This window comes from Chanodichthys erythropterus, chromosome 5 (assembly GCF_024489055.1).
Source record: "Chanodichthys erythropterus isolate Z2021 chromosome 5, ASM2448905v1, whole genome shotgun sequence".
Lineage (NCBI taxonomy): Eukaryota > Metazoa > Chordata > Actinopteri > Cypriniformes > Xenocyprididae > Chanodichthys > Chanodichthys erythropterus.
Genome location: NC_090225.1, coordinates 36,068,133 through 36,089,383, shown reverse-complemented (window position 1 = coordinate 36,089,383; position 21,251 = coordinate 36,068,133).

Below are 21,251 nucleotides of genomic sequence, written 5' to 3'. Positions count from 1 at the left end.
AATTGTAGAGATTTAGAGTTTTCTGATTATCATAAGTGTTACATGTTCCTGGTTTGCTTGCTCTCTCTCTATTCCCATCTCTGTCTCTTGTCACAGTCTTTTCCTGTGTATTCATGAGATGATGGTGATTTTTCATGATCATTCGGACATTAAATCTTCGGCACCTCCACTGAGGCAGTGCCGCTCCTTCTATTCCTCCTATTTTCTCTGGGGTAATTACTTTCTGTCACTTCGTCTCACCCTCCTCGTCTGCTCCCATTTCCGTTCAATCATTCCAATCAAATTCTTCTCTTTTTCTGTCTTGTTATCAAGGAGGAGCAAGAATTGGCCACCTTCAAACACATATGAATGAATCTGGCCCTGCACTTTTTTTTTTTTTGGCTGTTTACCAAAGCGTATTGGTTGTCAGTCTGAAGGAATGAGAGAAGAAAAAGATGAGAGATCCAGAGATGAGAGGGACGCACTCTAAACATCAGTCACTATTAGTTTGTCTCGCTCCATCTGCTTTGGGCTCCAGTCTTGAGCTGAACATCAGGTCAAGATATGAGGCTGCTTATGTATATTATTTTTGTGTATATGCTTTTATTTTCTCTTTCTGAAAAAGAATAAGAAATGCATGGTCAGTCGCTGTCCTTAGAAATCATTGGATGAGCATGGATTTTTTTTATTAATGTGTTTCCTCTCACATTACGCTCAAGACAAGCCATTAATGTCCCCTTATGCACTCAAAAGGAAAAGCTTTTCACACAGTTGATTTTTTAAGATGCTGTGCTGAACTGTCAATTCCCAAGATGCCACAAACCTGAGGCTGGATTCACTCATCATTTACAACAGCTTATGTTTAAATCACTTGGAGATGAATGAATCTGCAACACAGGCCCACATATATCGTAAGATTAACAATTTCACAACATACTACAGTCATTTTGTTTCCCTGACATAATTTCTTGACTTACCTATATATATATATATATATATATATATATATATATATATATATATATATATATATATATATATATATATATATTATATAATATATATATATATATATATATATGAATTGACAGCATTCATTCAGCATTCATATATATATATATATATATTTTTTTTTTTATTATTGAATTTTAATATATCATATACTTATCCCAACTCATGTTTTCAGTACCATTCAAAATTTTGGGTCAGTAAGATTTTTTAGAAGGTTTTTGAAAGAAGTGTTTTATGATCATTAAGGCTGCATTTGTTTGATCAAAAATACAGTAAAACGGTAATACTGTGTAATATTATTACAGTTTGAAATAACTTTTAGTATGTTTTAAAATGTAATTTATTCCTGTGATGGCAAAGTTGAATTTTCAGCATCATTATTCTATTCTTTAGTGTCACATGATCCTTCAGAAACCATTCTAATATGCTGATTTGCTGCTCAAGAGACATCTTATTATAATCAATGTTGAAAACAGTTGTGCTGCTTATTATTATTATTATTATTATTTAATAGAAACAAGACAATTTTTCAAGATTTTTTAAATAGAACATTTAAAATAACAGCATTTATTTGACAAATAAATATTTTGTAACATTATAAATGTCTTTTCTGTCATTTAATGCATCCGTGCTGATTATAAGTATTAATTTCTTTCACAGAAAAATAATCTTACTGACCTTAAACTTTTGAATTTATTATTTTTTCATTTGCTTTTATTTTTGCCTGTCTTTCAAAAGTTATTTGACTCTCTTTCTCAGTTCTCAGAGATGTCAAGATGGCTGTAATGAAAAGTTACACAATGATTGACTGAATTGCAGTGGCTCTTTATTATTTCTACTGTGCGTCTGAGTGTAAACTATATCATGTCCTTCGGAAACGTTTTGTCAGTCACAGAGCTAGAGCTTTAATGAAAGAGAGATTGTTTCAAGGACAAATACAGCTCACTGTAGGTTTTGTCTCTGCGGCTGTGTGAAGTGTTGGCTGAGGCAGCTCTGTGTGGACGGTGAGAGATGAGCAGGTATTCTGCTCAACTGCAAAGATCATTCCTCACAGCCAATTCTGCTATCTCCTACACACAGGACTCACGCAAATGATTGTTTCTGTAGCTCAGAGGATAGCTGAGGGAAGAAGCACTCGCTATACTCACCTACTTTGTCAAGAAACATAAAAAGTCCTAGAATAATAAGAATAATATAAAATTTAAAATTGGAGTTGCACTCATGTGTGAGAAATGCAAGCCAGTGACTGACCTTCAAATCAAAGCAAGATTCTGTGAAGTCCCTCTCCATATGCTGGCTTCAAGGGGCCGATCTCTCCCAGTGCCTGTGGCTGTAAAAAACTGTCGTGGTGGTTGTCATAAAATGTGGATGAAGAACTACTATATACATACAAATGTATATAGTAGTTCTTAGTAGGAGGTATGAAAAAAAATAGTAGTTACTGATTAGCTAATAGTGAACTACAACATTCAACTGAGCACTGTTACTTATTAATTCGCGAATCAGTTTCTTCTTAGTCAATAGTAGTTACTACAGTGTTAATAATGTGTTACTCATTTGTTCCTGTGTAGTGATTCATTAATAATGGAACAGTATTCTAAAGTGTTACCGATATGGCTAATAGCACAATAAGAAAAAAAAAAAAAAGCTTGTGAAAATATATGGAAACAGGCTAGACCTTTTAAAGATTGTTCCAAACCCATGTGTTGTTTATTTTTTTCCACAAAGAGCACTTAATATTCAGTAATATTATCGATAACACTAAAACATCTTGGTTTGACCAGTTGTGAAGTCTGTGTGTAACACGTCAATGAAATTGACGTTGAACTCAGTAGCCTCAGTTGGTGACATCATTGGAATACACGGTCATCAGAGGCTATGATTAGATGTGCCACAGGTGCATCTTCTGGCTTCTTTGTCTTCAGAGCATACTGTGTGTTCATGACATGCTGTCTCTTTCTGTTTCTCTTCTAGGAGTTAGTTTTTGCTTGGCAGTGTGAGTAAAACTCTCACTTTCTCCTTCACTTTTTGCAAGAAGCAAAAAGGAAAAGGAAAATGAGTGATGTGCAAGGTAAGCGGTGTGTGTCTCCATGTTCATTGCTCATGCCTGAAGGTAATTCAATGTTTTGATTTGTTTGTTTGGGGGAAGAGCACGCTGCCCTCCCGTTGGAGCAGCACGAATGCAAGCATTGCAAGAGCTTCTCGGTTAAAATGCTATGCGCTCATCTTGCTTACTTCTGGAGGCAGCACTCACTTTGCCAGCATCGTGGGGCTTTTGTATGGATCTGGCTGAGAGGCGAGAGATGGGTCCATCCTTATCGCTTTTTCTCTCCTCAGATCCGGATGTCCTCCTGCTTGATCCCGAAGAGCGCCCAGGCTTTTCTTCGGCTCATACGGAATCTCTTGCATCTGCTATTTTGAGTTTCCCATCTCTGAAGATAAAGCATATGAGGAACTACTCGAGGTGGATACTCGCACGGTGGCCAGGTTACATCTAGACTGGCCATGCGAGAAACCCCAAGCGCTTTAATTTCTGTCTGGTGGCCAGGAGGAAGGACCCCAGAAGCAGCAACTTTTTTACTTCTTTGAGGACCTCCATGACGAATTAACTCATCATGGGGGAAACCGTACACTTCTCATGTCTTTGCGCCTTCGACATCGACATATTCGACTATCGTGGGGGCAAGAGCACGAGGGGATTCGATGATGCCACAGGTCGAAGAGACGCTTGCGGGCTATCTCTCTCCTGGGTCAGCATCATTCCTTAAGAAACCACCTCTCCGCATGAAGCCGTGTAGAACTACCTCAATGCTAGTGGAGAAAAAGTTTCAACCAGCAGTTCAGGCTGGTGTTGCCTTGAAGACCATGGCGGTGTTGCAATCATACAAGGTGGACCTGCTGAAAAATATGAGTATGGGAGGTTCCATCAACGAGGAGGCATTCTCTGAGCTTCGGCGAGCCACAGACCTGTCCCTCTATGCAACCAAACAAACAGCCCACGACATCTGTCATTCAAATGGTGTGCTGGTCACCACGGAGAGGCATCTGTAGCTGAACCTCACAGGTATCAAGGACAGGTGTTCCTGCTTGATGCCCCTGTCTCACCCTCTGGTGTGACTGGCGACTTGGTCAATATGTCGTCAGCAGGTTTCGGGAAGTGAAGTAACATAAGGAAGCATTTGTGCAATTCCTTCCTCACCGTACACAGGGGGAGGGGTTGTTTGCTACCCAGCCTCATCCTGGTCCTTCTCACAAGAAGGCACAAAAACAGAGTGTGGCGAGTTGCAATACCCCTCGTCAGGACTGGGGACCAGCTCGCAACCCTCAGCAGCCTCCAAAAAGGCCAGACCTCAGGACTGCCATCTCCAAAAAGAAGTAGTCCTGATGGTCTTGCACCCAGCTCTGTGGGGGTGGCCCCCCTCGAATGGGGCGCATAAAAATACAGCAGCCCGCCCTTTCCTGGCACGCTCTCGAAACCACTGTACCATCTCCGCCGCCTCTGGTGTAACAGGGGGGACAACTTGGCAGTGAGGAAACTATTGCCGGGTAGTTCTATTTGGATCCTAATGACAGTAGAAAAAGGTTACAAAATACAGTTTGCTCACCGTCCTCCACATGGTCCCCACTACCATGAACTCAGAGCAAGCGCACTTACTGTCACAAGAGCAATCTCTTCTGGTCAAAGGGGCCATAGAACAGATTGCTCTCGCAGAGAGAGTCAGGCTATTACAGTCAATATTTCCTGTTCCCAAAAAATACGGGGCACTAAGCATGTAGCTGTGATCGTAATTGTTATCAGGGACATCGGTTTTATAAGCAGATCAGAATCAACTCCCAAGACAAGTTTTAACTAAATCACAAACACATAACTACACTAACAAACACAAACATACAGTTCAAGCATACATAGGAAATGAGAGAGTGAAAATGAATTTGAACCGTATGAATAAAGCATGATGGAGGGGAATGAAGCAATGGAAAGGGTCAAAAATAACAAGCTGGATGAACCAACAGTTTCAATACTATAAAGCACCTTTGTTAAAAGGGGGTTCACAATTTTAATACTAAATCGCTGTTTAGTGCTCAAATGATACTTGCAAATGCCTTAACTGTTGAGTGTCCAGATCTGCAGGTCAGGAGAAATCCTTGATGGTTCGGTCCGATGGTGCTGAAGTGGTAATCAATATCTTCTGTGTTGAATGAAGAATTTCATACAAACCTGCGCTGTTAATTTGAGACTTTTATGGTCGAGGCAGTTGTTCATGGCTTGAAAAGGAAGTGAGGCCTACTGGGTGGGGTCTCACGTGACGCAATCCGTAGTAACAGCAGGAACAAAGAGCAGAACCAGAAGAACGAACTGAGTGTGATCTGCGTGGGGGCTTTTTGAACTCTCCAGACAGTCAACACCTTCAAGTCTTAGCTTGACCAAAGAGAAAGGTGCAGTTCTCTGGCAGGCGATTTCCTTTGTTTGAAAGTGAGTTAATTTGCATGGGGGGAGTTAACTAGAAAGTTTGTGTCCATTTATACTTTAAATATAAATATAACAAACATACAATGCATTCTATGGTACTGTGATGTCCACCAAAATGTGAGTCATTAAACAAGGAGTACTTTGATATTAAGCATCACCTAGATGAAATACATCTAGTAGTTCCAACTTTCAGGCATGCATAACACTATACAGAATACAAAAGAACAATATACAAACAGTAATAATACACAAAATGTAGTGGGGAAATGCATGTTCATTCATTTAGACGAAGATGTCAATGAATAAATGGCAAAGAATCCATTTTAACTTATTTTGTTATTGCAAAATAAACCCTGACAGGGTGATCAAGACAACAAACAAATGAACAATATTACCATAGGCCTATACTATTAATGTTGAAATCCTCTGGTTTCACTTTTCAGTAAATATAGTAGTTGATAACTGGAGAGCAAGATGGCTCCTCAGTTTGATTGATATGTGTGTGTGAGAGTGAGTGAGTGAGTGAGTGAGTGTGAGAGAGAGAGAGAGAGCGCGCAGCCATGGTGTGATATTTGAGCAGGCACTCAAATATCTGTATAAGTGGTCATTACACGTTTCTATTGATGACAGTCATTATCAAGGAGTAACTGACCTCGGAATGTCACGACTGACCAATTAGAATCGAGCATTTCAGAGAGTCATGTTATAATGCAGAAATAGGTTATACTATAAATAAGTAAATAAAAATAATATCAGCAGTAAATTAAAACTAATCCCATTTACTTCCTCGCTTTGTAGTACAATTATGTTGTGCACAAATCAGTCAGTCAAGATGGATAAAATCAACTCATGACTTTTGCGTTGTTGAATATTCTGTTTAACTCAGAAATCTTTTGTATTACAGCAATAAAATGGATTGTGAATGTCAAATGCTGTCAGAAGTGCATGTTGTATTTAACCATGCATATTCCTGAATGCTTTTTTTGGCCCCTCATAGCAGTTGATTTATTTGCTATATTTAGTGCAACTGTTCAGTCTCCAGTGATGCGCCATGTGCTGATTGATTTTCTGAAGCGCAATCATAAAGCATTTCTGCATTCATTGTTAGTGGTTTTGGAAGGAGGAGATTGGAAATTGGAGAAGGGGAATTAGGTACAGCCAGCAAAACAAAACACGAAATAAGAATCCAATCTTTTGATGGAGCAAATGAATAGTTGTTTTCTGAGGTTTTTGTCCTTGAGGAAAAATTATCATCTGTGCAGTCCAAAAGGAATTCATCATTGTATTTGCCGGATGTTTATAATTAGTCTTTCTCTCAGTCTCTCTCTCTCTCTGTCTTTGTAACATTTGCAAGGAGTCTAAAGTTAAGTACTGAAGAACTTCTTTAAGTGCTTCTTAAATGCCTAATTAAAGGGTAGACAGCAGATTTAAGTGGATGAATGTTTCTTTTATTTTAATGGCCACTCAGTGTTGAACTAGTGTTAAAATATGACAAAAAAATCCCTTCTAATATGTAGATGCCTAAATGAGCTTCATTCAGACTAGACCATAGATTATGAAGCTACAGTAAGTTTGTTCAGATTGCACTATATCGATAAAGAATCAGGGCTTTAAAAAAGGCAGTTCAGATAACTAAAACATTTAATAAAACACACCTGTTCAGTGATATGAATTATCAGAAAACATTTTGAATTTAGAATAAATTGGTATTGGTATAATAAATGTTTGATAATGCACAATTCCTTTAAGCCTTGGTTGTACATTACTTTAATTTTACCACAAATCTTAGGTCAAATGAGACATGGAGTGCCTAAACCCCCTCAAACTTTAAAATCACTGTCACATTATGCTAAAGACATGAATGTTCAATTAGTTATACATTTTAATATTAATAATCAAAATAAACAGTAATTCCACCAAGAAATATACTTCATCAATTTAATTGTACATTGTCTATTGTAAGCAATGCAGTGTCAATGGTTTCAAATGCAGCTCATCCAGTTAGAAATTAAATTCAGAAGGTTCCATTTTGATATTATAAATTAACTCATATACTGTATAATCAGTCAAAAAAAAAAATAAAAAAATAAAAATAAAATAAATAAAATAAATAAATAAAAATTAAACACAACCTGGTCATGGTTGCTTAAAAATAAATGTAAGGTTCTTATTATGGGTTGATCGTGGGGCTTTTAGGTTGAATTTAAGAAACCTGACCTTGTTCAACAATGGAAACCAATTTAACAATATAGCTCTTCATAATTTTTTCTGTTTCTTCTACGTCTTCTACATTTCTTCTAAGTGCTCCACTCACCTCTGAAAAATCTTTTAAGTAATTATTTTCAAATACAGAATAAAAGGTTTGAAAATAAAGGTTTAAATAAATATATATATATATATATATATATATATATATATATATATATATATATATATATATATATATATATATATATATATATATATATTTTAAATATTCTTTCTGAAAACATTTTAATAGTTCTTACCTTTATAAGACTGTTAGAAGAAACTATTGTGATCACCCTTCAAACAAACAGATGAAATGGCAGAAAATGATCCATATGGAGTGCGTTTCTGTATAAATCCCAAGACCACGGGCAGTATGCAACATGCTGCGAATTTTACTTGAGGGCTTCTGGATTTATTATAAAGTTTTATTGTGTTTTTTTTTTTTTAGATGAAATGATATGGAAATGCTCTTTAAAGTTATCACAGCTGTCCAGGCATCTTAAAACGTTTACAGGTATCTGAACCAGTTTACAGAAATGCACCAGTGGATGGTCTTGGAAGTGTGACGTCTTGGGAAAACATAAAATTCCCCATCCGTCTCTTTTGTTATTTCACGCAGGTTTTCTCCCAGTTGTCCTCGTTTGTCATTTCACACTGTCTGTTCTTATAGGTTCTCTCAGGCGTTCCTCCAGCTATAACCAATTAACACAACTGCTGTTTAGTACAAACATTTGAATATGAAACAGACATGCTAATGTGTTTCTTTTAAACTCTACAGCACATTAAACTGCCAAACCCAACAAACGTTTATCTGCACAAAGAAAAAAGAGAAACAACTGTTTTGCCTCCAGCTCTGAATAAATGAATGTTAATAGTTTTGTGAAAGTGTTGAAAGGAGGAACTTTTAACCTCAGAAAGGTATTTCTGACTATTTCAGAAAAAAACCCAGATATATATTTAAGACGTCTCAACCTACAGGTGTGAAAAATCACTAATAGTGGATATTGTTTTACAGTTTCTGCTTTTGAGAAAGCTTCAGAATAGATGAAATCTTGTTATTAAGTTACCAAAATCTGCATTCAAAAGTCAGAGATATCAATATAAACTCAAACTTTTTCTGATCAGATTCCTCCTAGACCAGCATATCTGAATCTGCAATCTACATTATGTAGTATTAACTTTATATTCTTACTGTGTATAAACCAGGGGACTTTTTCATACCGAAGACCTTGCAGAGACACAGCAAGGATCATGTAAGGACATATAACACATAAACTAAGAATTACATTTGAGGTCTAATAACAAGTACAATATTAACATTTTTTCATGCTTTGATATTAACACTGCACTAAAATAATGGTAACAATTTATTTAACAGTGCTGTAGTTACACATTACTACATGTACTTACTATAGTAAAAAACAGTAAATTAAGCATAATTACAAGTAACTAACCCTAAACCAAACCCTAACCCTAACAGTAACTCTATTGTAAGTACATGTAGTTAATTAATAGTACTCAGTACTTATTTGAGTAATAACAGTGTAACTACAGCACTGTAAAATAAAGTGTAACCAAAATAATTACTAGACTTATACTTGTGAATTACATTGTAATTGTACTTTGTAATTTAGCTGAACAATTTAGCTTCTTAACTTTAGTTATTTAAACATTTTAATGATTTAATTTAATTTATTATTATTATTTTTTTTATTTTTTTGTCAACTTCAGCCTATATGGCCACATATTGAAGACACCTTTAATTTGTTTTGTTTATTCACGCTAACTGTTATCCAGGAGACATGAAATGTATGAGTTTATGTGGGGTGAAATGATTTTTATGTGAGGATTGGCTCCATTAAAAACCAAGTAAGTGTGTTTGTTATTTTGGTTTGAGAAGATTACATGCTTCATTAGCCTCCGGTAAGACAGGACCTTTATCTCTGTCTCTGTGTGAGTTTAATTCAGTGCTGCTTTACTCAACAGTGTTTATGACCACGTCTGGGGCTTTATTCGGTCGTCAAACCTACCCTGGCTACTTGTTAATTAAATCTGTAAGTAAACCTTAAGGACAAAGGCCATGGTTGTTAAATCCTGGTAGCTCTGTTTGTTTTTCTTTAAGTTAACTCAAAAGTCAATTTTATCCATCAGGAATTCATTAGATTGTGAAAATCCAGTGTTATAACAGAATGAAGTCAGGCGGTTTAGTGGACGGATTTGAAAAGTAAGTAGGATTTGTGACTTTAGTAGTTAGACACTTGCTGGTACACCCTTAAAATACAGCTTCTTTAAAGGCATCTAAGGTTCCATGAAGAACCGTTAACATTAGACAAAAGGTTCTTTAAAGTGGAAAAAGTTTCTTTAGATTATGGCTGCACGGTATTGGAAAAAAAACTGACATCGTGATATTTTGTTTTTCTGCGATATATATATATATATATATATATATATATATATATATATATATATATATATATATATATATATATATATATATATATATATTAATATTACGATATGAAAACAGTTTCACCAGATGACTTGAATAGCTCTATCTGGAAAGAATGATTTTGTATGATTTTTGAAGTGATTTTATTTGGGAGTAAATATTGATAGAAAATAATAAACAAAGTAGCAATGGACAGGGCAAAAAGAAATTGAATGTAAAGGCAGCAAAAAGTAACAAAACAAACAAAGAATATATAAACATTTACAAAATGCAAATAGGTAGAAGCTTTGGCAACTGTGCTCAGAAAAAAAGAGGAAGGGAAAACAAGACAAAGAGCAGGGGCTCATAACAGAGTGTAGATTCCACACCAATACAGTTATATAGAAAAAAAAGCTTAAAAATGTAATACAGAAACTAAAGGCCCTGATATACTCACAGCAAAGTTCTTTATCATTCTTCATTTAAGGGGGAAAAAGAAGTTTGAAATACATGACCAGTGGTATACTGTTAGTGACCATTCTGTCGCTGCCCACATAGCTGAGAACTACATTTAGATCAATATGCAAATATGTGCTGTGCACTTTCCTCTCAATAACAAAATACACATTCAACAGAAATGACAGCAGGGAAAAAAATAGCAGTTAAAGTCCTCCTGTGGTGAAAAATCAAGTTCCCTTTCGATACTTCACTCGTACTGCGTATGGGGAAAGGTCTCCCTTTTTCCCCGCTGCTGAAGCCTTTTTCAATAACGCAGTGTAACTGCACCGTCATTGGTTCACTCATAGACAAGTTGTTGAACCAATGGCGGCGCGGCATAGCTGCGCGGCCTATGGCGACAAAGCGCGCGAATATTCCCGCCGAAATGGGCGGGGTATAGGGCTATATAAGCAGGCGTTTCGCCATAGGATTTCAGTGTTTTCTCCTTCAGCGACGACATCTACTTCTCTTCGCTGATCTCCGCCTGAAGCCGAAGAAGCTCGCCGCCTTCTGCTCTCGCCGCCGTCTGAAGAGGCTCCCGCAGCGGACTCGCCTGGACTCGCCGGTGGAAGAAAGCGCCGGCGCCCTCGCGGACTGCAGCTTCTAGCGCCGTCGCCGAGCCGCCGCCTCCCGCTTCCCGCTTCCGGCCGCTTCCTGTGCGTCCCCTGCCGCCATCCGGCGCGCCGCCCTGAGAGCTTCATCCGCGGCTTAAACGCCGCTCTAAAAAGAGCGATTTCCAGCGGTTTTCACCGCTTTAAGAGCTTCCGCGGCCCTCGCCGCTCTAAAGAGCCACCCAATTGCCGTTTTCACGGCAGCGGCGTCTCACGATGCCCCGCCACTCATGTGGTACTTGCAGGGCCCCCCTGCACGACGACGATGGACACAGCGAGTGTGTCGCTTGCCTGGGCAAGCCCCACGCAGACGGCGCGCTCGCTGGAGACTCATGCCCGCACTGCGAGTGTATGAGTCTCGCTTCCCTGCGCTCGCGGGTCGCCTTCTTCACTGAGGGCGATCTCGCCGCTCGCGCCCTCCCGTCTCCTTCCTCCCGCGGTCCGGCGAGGAAAAGACAGCGGGGTAGAGCGACTCAGCGCCAGGAGTTGAGCGAGCTCACGCCGGCCCAGCCCCCGCGTGCCTCGCCCTCTCCTCCCAGGGAACTCTCTCCAGTTCTGTTCTCTCGCCCTGAGCAGCGTCCCTCCGCAGAAGCGAGTGACCTCGTCTCATTCGGGGGAACAGACGACGAACAAGACGACTCCATGTCTCTTGCGGCTTCCGAAGCGGAAGGATGGGCTGGCGAGCCGGAAGACCCCGCTCCACCGCCTCCCTTGGAACCCATCGAGCATGGCCAGGGCATGGATGCCGAGCTCTTCCGCATCCTGTCTAGAGCCGTTGAAGAGCTGGACCTCGAGTGGGCCCCTCCAGAGGAGCCGTCTCGCAGCCGCCTGGACGAATGGTTTCTGCCAGGCCGCCGCCAAGCACCTCGCCAGCGTTCAGCGCCCTTCTTTCCTGAGGTCCACGAAGAGCTGACGAAGTCGTGGCGCGCTCCTTACTCTGCCCGCCTCCACACTACGCACCGCTCCGCCCTCACCGCCGTCGACGGCGCCGAGGGAGAAGGGATACGAGCGCTTGCCACCCCTAGATGAAGCGGTGGCTGCTCACCTCTGTCCTCCCGCGGCTGTGGGTTGGAAGACGAAGAGGGCCCTTCCTTCCAAGCCCTGTCGGACCACCTCTACTCTGGCTGGACGGGCTTACACCTCGGCGGGCCAAGCTGCCTCTGCGCTCCACACCATGGCCATATTTCAAGCATTCCAGGCCAAACTCCTCCGCTCTCTGGATGAGTCTGGAATCGACGCGCCAGCCTTCAAAGATCTCCGCAGCGCCACGGATCTTGCCCTGCGAGCTACGAAGGCTACGGCCCAGGCCATCGGTCGTTCCATGGCCAGCCTGGTCGTGTTGGAGCGCCACCTGTGGCTCAACCTAACGGAGATCAAAGACCTAGACAAGACGGCCTTCTTAGACGCCCCGGTCTCGCCTTCTGGTCTCTTCGGGCCTGCAGTGGATGGCTTCACTGAGCGCTTTACTGCCGCGCAGAAATCGTCTCAGGCTATGAGGCATTTCTTGCCTAAGCGCTCCAGCTCCGCTTCTGCGTCTAGCCGCCCCAGGACTGCGCCGGCTCAGCAGAACAAACCAGCCCCACCTGCAACACAGGCAGCGCCGCCCAGGAGCATCGCCAGCGCTCGCGCCCTGCGAAGCGCCCTCCCTTCCCCGAGGCGCCAGGGACCCCGGCCCAGGATTGTGCTGGACCCGGTGCCTCCGAAGTCGTCCTGATTCGTCGGACAGGAAGAGGATGGGGGACCGTCCCGTTACGACCGGACCACCCCAAAAGCTCCCACGGGTAATTTCCCCTCCGCCTCGTTTATTTCCGGGCGTGGGAAACATACTCCAAGTGACAGCTGGGCCCACACCTGTTGCGCCCACTCCAAACGCCGTTTTCACGGCGGACAAATTTTTACCTCATCACAAAAAGAGCAAATTTCCTCTTCCACCCCTCGCGGTGTACGACCCTCTCAACGGCGGTCTGTCACCCAACATTATTCAACCCCTAGCCACTCGGGCCGAGGCCTGGCAGGCCATCCCCGATGTGTCAGAATGGGTCATGGGGATCGTAAACCAGGGCTACTCGCTCCAGTTTGCACGACGGCCCCCCCGCTTCGCCGGGGTGCTTCAAACATCGGTCAATCCGGACGACGCTCATGTCCTCCGGGCCGAAGTCATGTCGTTGCTGGAAAAGGAGCTGTGGAAATGGTTCCTCCGTCAGAGAGCGAGACAGGCTTTTACAGCCGCTACTTTCTGGTCCCCAAAAGGATGGCGGTCTCAGACCCATCCTAGACCTCAGGCTTTTGAATCACTCCCTCACGAGACGGAAGTTCAAAATGCTGACGCTGAAGCAGATCCTCGCGCACATTTGCCCCGAGGACTGGTTCTGCTCGCTGGACCTGAAGGATGCGTATTTTCACATCCAGATAGCCCCCCGTCACAGACGATTCTTGAGATTCGCATACGAAGGGTGGCATACCAATATACGGTCCTGCCCTTCGGGCTGTCTCTGGCTCCCCGCACTTTCACCAAGTGCATGGACGCGGCGCTTTCCCCTCTGAGACAGATGGGAATCCGGGTTCTGAATTATCTCGACGACTGGCTCATCTTAGCCCGTTCACGAGACGAGCTGGAACGCCACAGATCCGTGCTCCTCAGCCATCTACAATGCCTGGGTCTCAGGGTCAACTTAGCCAAGAGCTCGCTATGCCCCACTCAACGAATCTCGTTTCTGGGAGCAGTTTTCGACTCGGTCCGTATGACGGCAGTAGTCTCGCCAGAGCGCGCCCTGGCAATTCAGCAGCTCACGGCATCTGTCACGAACAAAGCCTATCTCCCTCTGAAGTTTTTCCAGAGGCTGCTAGGGCTGATGGCTTCCGCCTCCCCGGTGCTGCAGCTAGGCCTTCTTCGGATGCGGCCTCTTCAGTACTGGTTGAAGTTCCGGGTTCCTCCCAGCGCATGGCGGCACGGCCGCCTATGTCTCAAGGTCAATCGGGCCTGTCTTCTAGCCCTGAAACCTTGGATGGATCCAGTATGGTTCCAACGCGGAGTCCCCTTACAGGCGGTCTCACGGAGGACGGTGCTCTCAACAGACGCCTCCAACTTGGGCTGGGGCGCTGTGTGCGAGGGCAGACCGGCCTTCGGCTCGTGGAGCCACGAGGAAAGCCATTTACACATCAACTGTCTAGAGATGCTAGCAGTGATGAAAGCCCTTCAGTTCTTTCAGGCTTACTTGACGGGACGTCATGTTCTAGTTCGGTCAGACAGTATGACGGTGGTGTCATACCTGAACCACCAAGGCGGTCTTTCGTCCAGCCGCTTATGCGCTCTGGCGAAACGTCTGCTGGAATGGGCTCTTCCGAGGCTTCAGTCGCTCAGAGCGACTCATGTTCCTGGCAGGAACAATCTGGGTGCGGACATGTTGTCACGGAGCAACATCCCCTCCGACGAGTGGCTGCTCCCTACCCCCAAGTGGTCCTCACGATCTGGGAGTTCTTCGGGAAGGCAGAGGTAGACCTCTTCGCCTCAGAAGACAACTCTCATTGCCCAACATTTTTCTCGAAGGAAGTAGATGCTCTGGCCCCACATGGCCCAGCACGCTCCTTTATGCTTTCCCTCCGATCGCACTGATCCCCCAGGTCATCAGGCGTATCAGAGAAGACCAGCACAGAGTCCTTCTGGTGGCCCCGCTCTGGAGGAACCAGGTTTGGTCCTCAGAGCTATTCAGGCTCTCTCTAAGAGCCCCGTGGCCGATTCCCCTGAGACGGGACCTCCTCTCTCAGGCAAACAGAACAATCTGGCACCCACAGCCGCAGCTCTGGGCTCTGCACCTCTGGTCCCTCGATGGGAGCCGACTAGCCTCCCCGAGGACGTCCTAAATACCATTTCTCAGGCTAGAGCCCCATCTACGAGGCGCCTCTACGACCAGAAGTGGTCAGTCTTTGTTGATTGGTGTTCAACACGCAACATAGACCCTGTGGAGAGTGACGTATCTTCCATACTGTCTTTCCTCCAAGAACGCTTGGAAATGGGGCGCTCCCCTTCCACGCTTAAGGTTTACGTAGCAGCCATTGCAGCGTTCCACGCTCCTATTGCTGGCCAATCGGTGGGACGAAACGGGCTCGTGATCCGTTTTTGAGAGGTGCTAGGCGTTTGAATCCTCCTCGCCCTCTCACTATTCCCTCCTGGGACCTCTCGTTGGTCCTCAGGGCCTTGAAAGGAGCCCCATTTGAACCAATGGGTTCAGCCGACCTCAGGCCCCTAACGCTAAAACCGCTCTGCTACTAGCACTAGCATCGGTAAAGCGTGTTGGCGATTTGCAGGCCCTCTCCGTGAACCCTGCGTGCCTCGAATTCGGGCCTGGTGACTCTAAGGTCGTTCTGAAACCTAGGCATGGCTACGTCCCTAAAGTGCTCTCAACTCCGTTTAGAGCTCAGGTCATCTCGCTCTCTGCTCTTCCTCCCTCGGCGGACGAACCAGAGCTGCAGCTACTCTGCCCAGTCAGGGCATTGAGGACCTACATAGACCGATCACAGTCTTTCAGACAGTCAGATCAGCTCTTTGTTTGTTTTGGCGGCCGCACCAAAGGGTCTCCGGTCTCGAAACAACGCATTTCCCGTTGGATAGTGGATGCTATTAACCTGTGCTACTCCTCACTGGGCACTAATTGCCCCATAGGAGTCAGGGCCCACTCCACTAGAGGAATGGCTTCCTCGTGGGCTTGGTCCAACGGAGTTTCCATCCAAGACATCTGTGAGGCGGCCGGCTGGTCTTCGCCGTCCACCTTTGTCAGGTTCTATCACCTCGATGTCCCGACCTTACAAGCTCGGGTCCTGTCGGTGTGATTAGCGGCTTCCAACAGGTCCCGCTTCACGCCACCATAGGAAGTATCTTCCTTCAGTGTAACCATGGGTTCGGTTAGGCTTTGCCTCCGCTTGTCCTTTTTGCCCCCCTCTGGGTGGCCAAATGCAAGCTATATCGTTCCCAGCCGTGGCACGGCGTGGTTGAATTCGTTCCCCATACGCACAGTACGAGTGAAGTATCGAAAGGGGAACGTACTCGGTTACTAACGTAACCTCGGTTCCCTGAGATACGGAACGAGTACTGCGTCACTTGCCGTGCCACGAGGCTGCGGCTCAGGGTCGTCGCTTCAGTCGATTGACACTGAAATCCTATGGCGAAACGCCTGCTTATATAGCCCTATACCCCGCCCATTTCGGCGGGAATATTCGCGCGCTTTGTCGCCATAGGCCGCGCAGCTATGCCGCGCCGCCATTGGTTCAACAACTTGTCTATGAGTGAACCAATGACGGTGCAGTTACACTGCGTTATTGAAAAAGGCTTCAGCAGCGGGGAAAAAGGGAGACCTTTCCCCATACGCAGTACTCGTTCCGTATCTCAGGGAACCGAGGTTACGTTAGTAACCGAGTACGTTTTTAATGTTGTTTATATATCTATGGTGTTTTTAATGTGCTTAAATCGGTATGAAATCGCTGGTGTTTGACATCACAAACTACCTTGTAACCAATCACGTCAACATGTGATTGTCAATGAGTGGATCTCTGAGCTAGTGTTAGTGGGTGGAGGCGAGGCTAATTTGCATATTCATAGAACCACGTATATTAATGGAGCAAGAGTGTAGATTTACATTCAAGCTATTGTAAGGCATGAAGAGCTTAAAAAAAAAACAAAAAAAAACAAAAACAAAACTTAAATATGTAATTTTGGTGATCAAAGGAGTTTTAAGGGATAAAATTATTGATTTCAGGGGACTTTAAGGAAGCATCTGATCATAGCCATGTGGATGTGTTTGCAACAGCTCTGCAATTCGACTCTCCAGTAAAGACACATATTTATATAGCACTTCACTTTTGTTACATAATGGTGGTAGAGCAAACACACGATGAGGAAAAGTAAAAATAAGTCTTTACTTGATAAACCACAGGGAGAAACACAGAATCCAAAGCAGAACATACACCAACACGTCACTATCACAAACGAGAACCGACAAACAACTGAAAACAGGAACTTAAATACACTGACTGATTAACTCAAATAACGAACAGCTGTGATGAATGCGATTAATGTCCATGGTGACTGATTGTGGTGGAAAAACTAGAACAAACGAACACGTGACAAATGAAAACGAACTGAAAGTCCATGTGAATGTGACATTATGCCCCCTCCCGGAAGGGCGCATCCTCGCGCCGTAGAGAGAAGGGAAAATGAAGACAGGATGCTGAAGACGATGTAGGAGATGGCTCAGGAGGCAGACGGCCAACTGGGAGGAGGCAGGTACCAAAAGTCCAGGGTGGAGATGATGGTGGAGTGATCCAGGGTGGAGCCTTGAGCAGAGGCAGATGTTGTGTGCTGACTCAGGCCACAGCAGAGACTGTGTCCCATGGCGGCGGCGCAGGAGGGAGGAGCCATGGAGTGATGTTCATTGTAGCTGCCATGGGGATGACCGGAGGCAACAGAGACACCGATGATGAAGCCCACCGCGAAGCTAGAGAGGCGATGTAGTGGAGGGACTCTGAAGATCTAGGCAGCTGCAATGTAGCCATAGTGACGACCCCCCCCCAAGATGGTGGTAGAGACCTGGAGGACTGAAGGTGAGCTGGAGCGACCGAGGGTGGAGGTGGAGCCTGAGGGAGGAGCTGGCTGAAGACGAAGGGGTGGAGGGCCAGAGTGTAGCGACCGGCCCGCAAGTCCGTGGCGTAGGTGTAGTGATGCCTGACCAAGGTGGAGCCGACGTACTGAGGGAGTCCTGCGAGGCTGAAAGTCCGACGGTCTCTGCCGACATTGAGGGAGGAAGGAGCGTAGGCGCAGGAGTTGGGACAGCAGATTGAGGAGGACTGGAGCGTGCAGAGGCAGAGGGCGGAGCCAAGGGCTTCTCACAGCCGTGACGAGATGACTACCAGAGGACCCGAGGTGTAGCCTCACCACTGAGAGGAGGCGCTGAGGGACTGATGGGAGGCATTGATGATGGGATGACAGGATTAGCCGGGGACTGGGGCAAACACTGTGGAGCAGAGGAAAGTCCAAAACACAGTGTCCAAGGTGTGTTGGAGAGGTAGTGGATGAGGGAGTTTGGGAGGGAACACAGGGTTGTACAGGACCATTGGGGAGACGGACAGTTCAGGGCTGGACGGAACCAGTGGGGGATGGACAGTTCAGGGCTGGATGGAACCAAACAGTTTGAAACATTACAGACAGACTCAGGGGTTAACAAAGGGGATAACAAAACTATCTCTCCATCATCAAAAAAATTCTCTCCAGTGCTGTGGCCAAACACACACTCTCAGTGGTGGGGAGATGGGCAGGGCTCCCTTCCATCCTGTCAACCTTCACCAAGACTCCCTCAGCGATGGTAGAGGCAGCCAGCTCACACACTTGGTCAGGCATGTGTCGCTCAGGCTCCGTGGCAATGTTCTGCTCGGTCGCTCTAGTGTGCGCTGGCTCATACGTCATGGCAGAGTGGCTCTCATTGCCTGCGGTGGGCTCGGGCTGTCGAACCTCGCAGTCTGGGTGTTGTTGGCTGGGCACTGGGTAGCTAGTGGAGCTGGTGTCATCGTCGATGTTGACTGAATGGCGAATCACAGGACACCAGCACCCACTCGACGTATTCCATGAAGCTCCCTCGAGGCCCCTCCCCAGACAGCAGCACTTTGGTGGCAGTGTTGAGGCCAGCAGGCAAAGCAGTTAAAAAGAAAAAAAAAGTCCATGGTGCAGGAAAAAACAAAAAAAAACTGAACTCACAAAAAACACAGAAAAGGAAAAAATAACACAATGATGACAAATACACGCCGCTACTGTTTAGGTTGGGTCTTCTGTTATGTAATGGTGGTAGAGCAAACACACAACGAGGAAAAGTAAAGTAAAATAAGTCTTTGCTTGATAATCCACAGGGAGAAACACAGAACATACACCAGCACATCACTATCACAAACGAGACCCAACAAACAACTGAAGACAAACAGGAACTTACAGTTTTTTCCAATTGCTAACACACTAAAATGACATGCACAGCACAATTATTTAAACTGACACACAGAGAGCAAAACTTCTTCTCAAGTCTCCAAAAGTCTAAACACCTTTTCTGTTTTACACACATTTTGCATTTCAAAATAGCACTTTTTAAATTCACTAAATACAGTTCTCTGCATAAGACACAACAATCTGACATAAAGTCACATGTTTGCCATTTCAAAACACTGCCATTCAAAATGACACTACATGAGCTAATTGGCCAATTACATGTGCTACCTGGCCAAACACCTCAGTGGTTAATTGTTAACACTTCAATCAGGATGTAAGCACTATGAAAAGACCACAGGTGAGAACCTTTTTTTTTTTACAACAACAATGGAAGACATTGCAGAGAGAGGAAGAGGAAGAGGAAGAGGGAGGTTGAGGTTGAGAATAAGAGGGGGAGGAAGAGTGAGAGGTAGGGGTAGAGCAGGTAGAGGAGTTCATGGCCAAAGAAGACAAACACTTTCAAATGAAATCTGAGCAACCTTAGTAGATCATGTCATCAACCATGGGTTGACAATGCGTGAGGCTGGACAGAGAGTGCAGCCAAACTTGAGCCGTTTTACTGTCGCCTCTGTCATCCGGACCTTTAGACTGGAGAACAGGTATGTAACCAAAATTTCATGTAGTACACATGTAGTATACCCCATGTCATAGTGTATCAGTTGGGTGACACCTGTTTACTTAGTGTATGACATCAGCCATTCATGAACTGTACAAGTTTCCTGTACAATGTACTCTACTGTGGGGGAAAATATTTAGGCTGCATTGTCCAAGCCCTATATATATTTTTATTTTATTTTTTCTAAAGGACTGAGAGACGACACCATGGTGGAGGAAGGGGCCAAATGTTCACCGGGGTACAGGAAGCTGCCATTGTAAACTTGGTTTTGGAAAATAATGAAATCAGATTACGAGAAATTCAAAGCCACATCATCCAAGACAACACCTTATTCAACAACATTCAACGAGTTAGTCTGTCCACATTGGCTCGCATTCTCAAGCGAAACCAAATCAGAATGAAACAACTTTATAAGGTGCCGTTTGAGAGAAACTCTCAAAGAAACAAAGAGTTCAGACGAGCATATGTGGATGTAAGTACTATATTGACTGCAGTACACTACACACAACATTGTTTCCCAGTGTACTGGATAACACCATATTGAGTGATTTTTGTTCTTTGTTTTCAGGGAGTACTGGAAATGGATGCTCATGCAATCCCACATGAGTTCATCTTTATAGATGAGGCTGGGTTCAACCTAGCAAAGACCAGAAGAAGAGGGAGAAACCACATTGGCCACAGAGCCATTATAGATGTTCCTGGCCAACGTGGTGGGAACATCACAATGTGTGCTGCCATCTCCAATATGCATGGTGTCCTCCACCGTCATGCCAAACTTGGACCATACAACACAGCCCATATTCTCACATTTCTGGACAGACTTCACAACATTCTCATACCACCAGAGCGTATGAATGATGCAGACCATCAAAGAAACCGGTACGTTGTAGTATGGGACAACGTGAGCTTTCATCGTGCAGCCCCAGTCCAAAGCTGGTTTGCTGACCACCCAACATTTCTCGTGCAATACCTCCCACCATACTCACCATTTCTGAACCCCATAGAAGAATTCTTTTCGGCATGGCGGTGGAAGGTATACGACCGGCAGCCCTTTGTGCGCATGCCTCTTGTGCAGGCCATGGAAGAGGCATGTGATGAGATTGATGTGGGTGCAATTCAGGGATGGATAAGGCACTCAAGGCGCTTCTTCCCTCGATGTCTGGCAAGGGAAGATATTGCCTGTGATGTTGACGAGGCGTTGTGGCCAGACCCGGCTGTGCGGCAAGATGCTGCCTAATTATTTTTCTTGCCTTTTTTTTTTTTTTTTTTTACTGTAATATATTTTTTTCAGAAATTCTTTTTCAGTTTACTTTTTTTGTAAGAATATTTTTGTTCAGTCCCATGTAAATATATCTGCTGTGCTTATG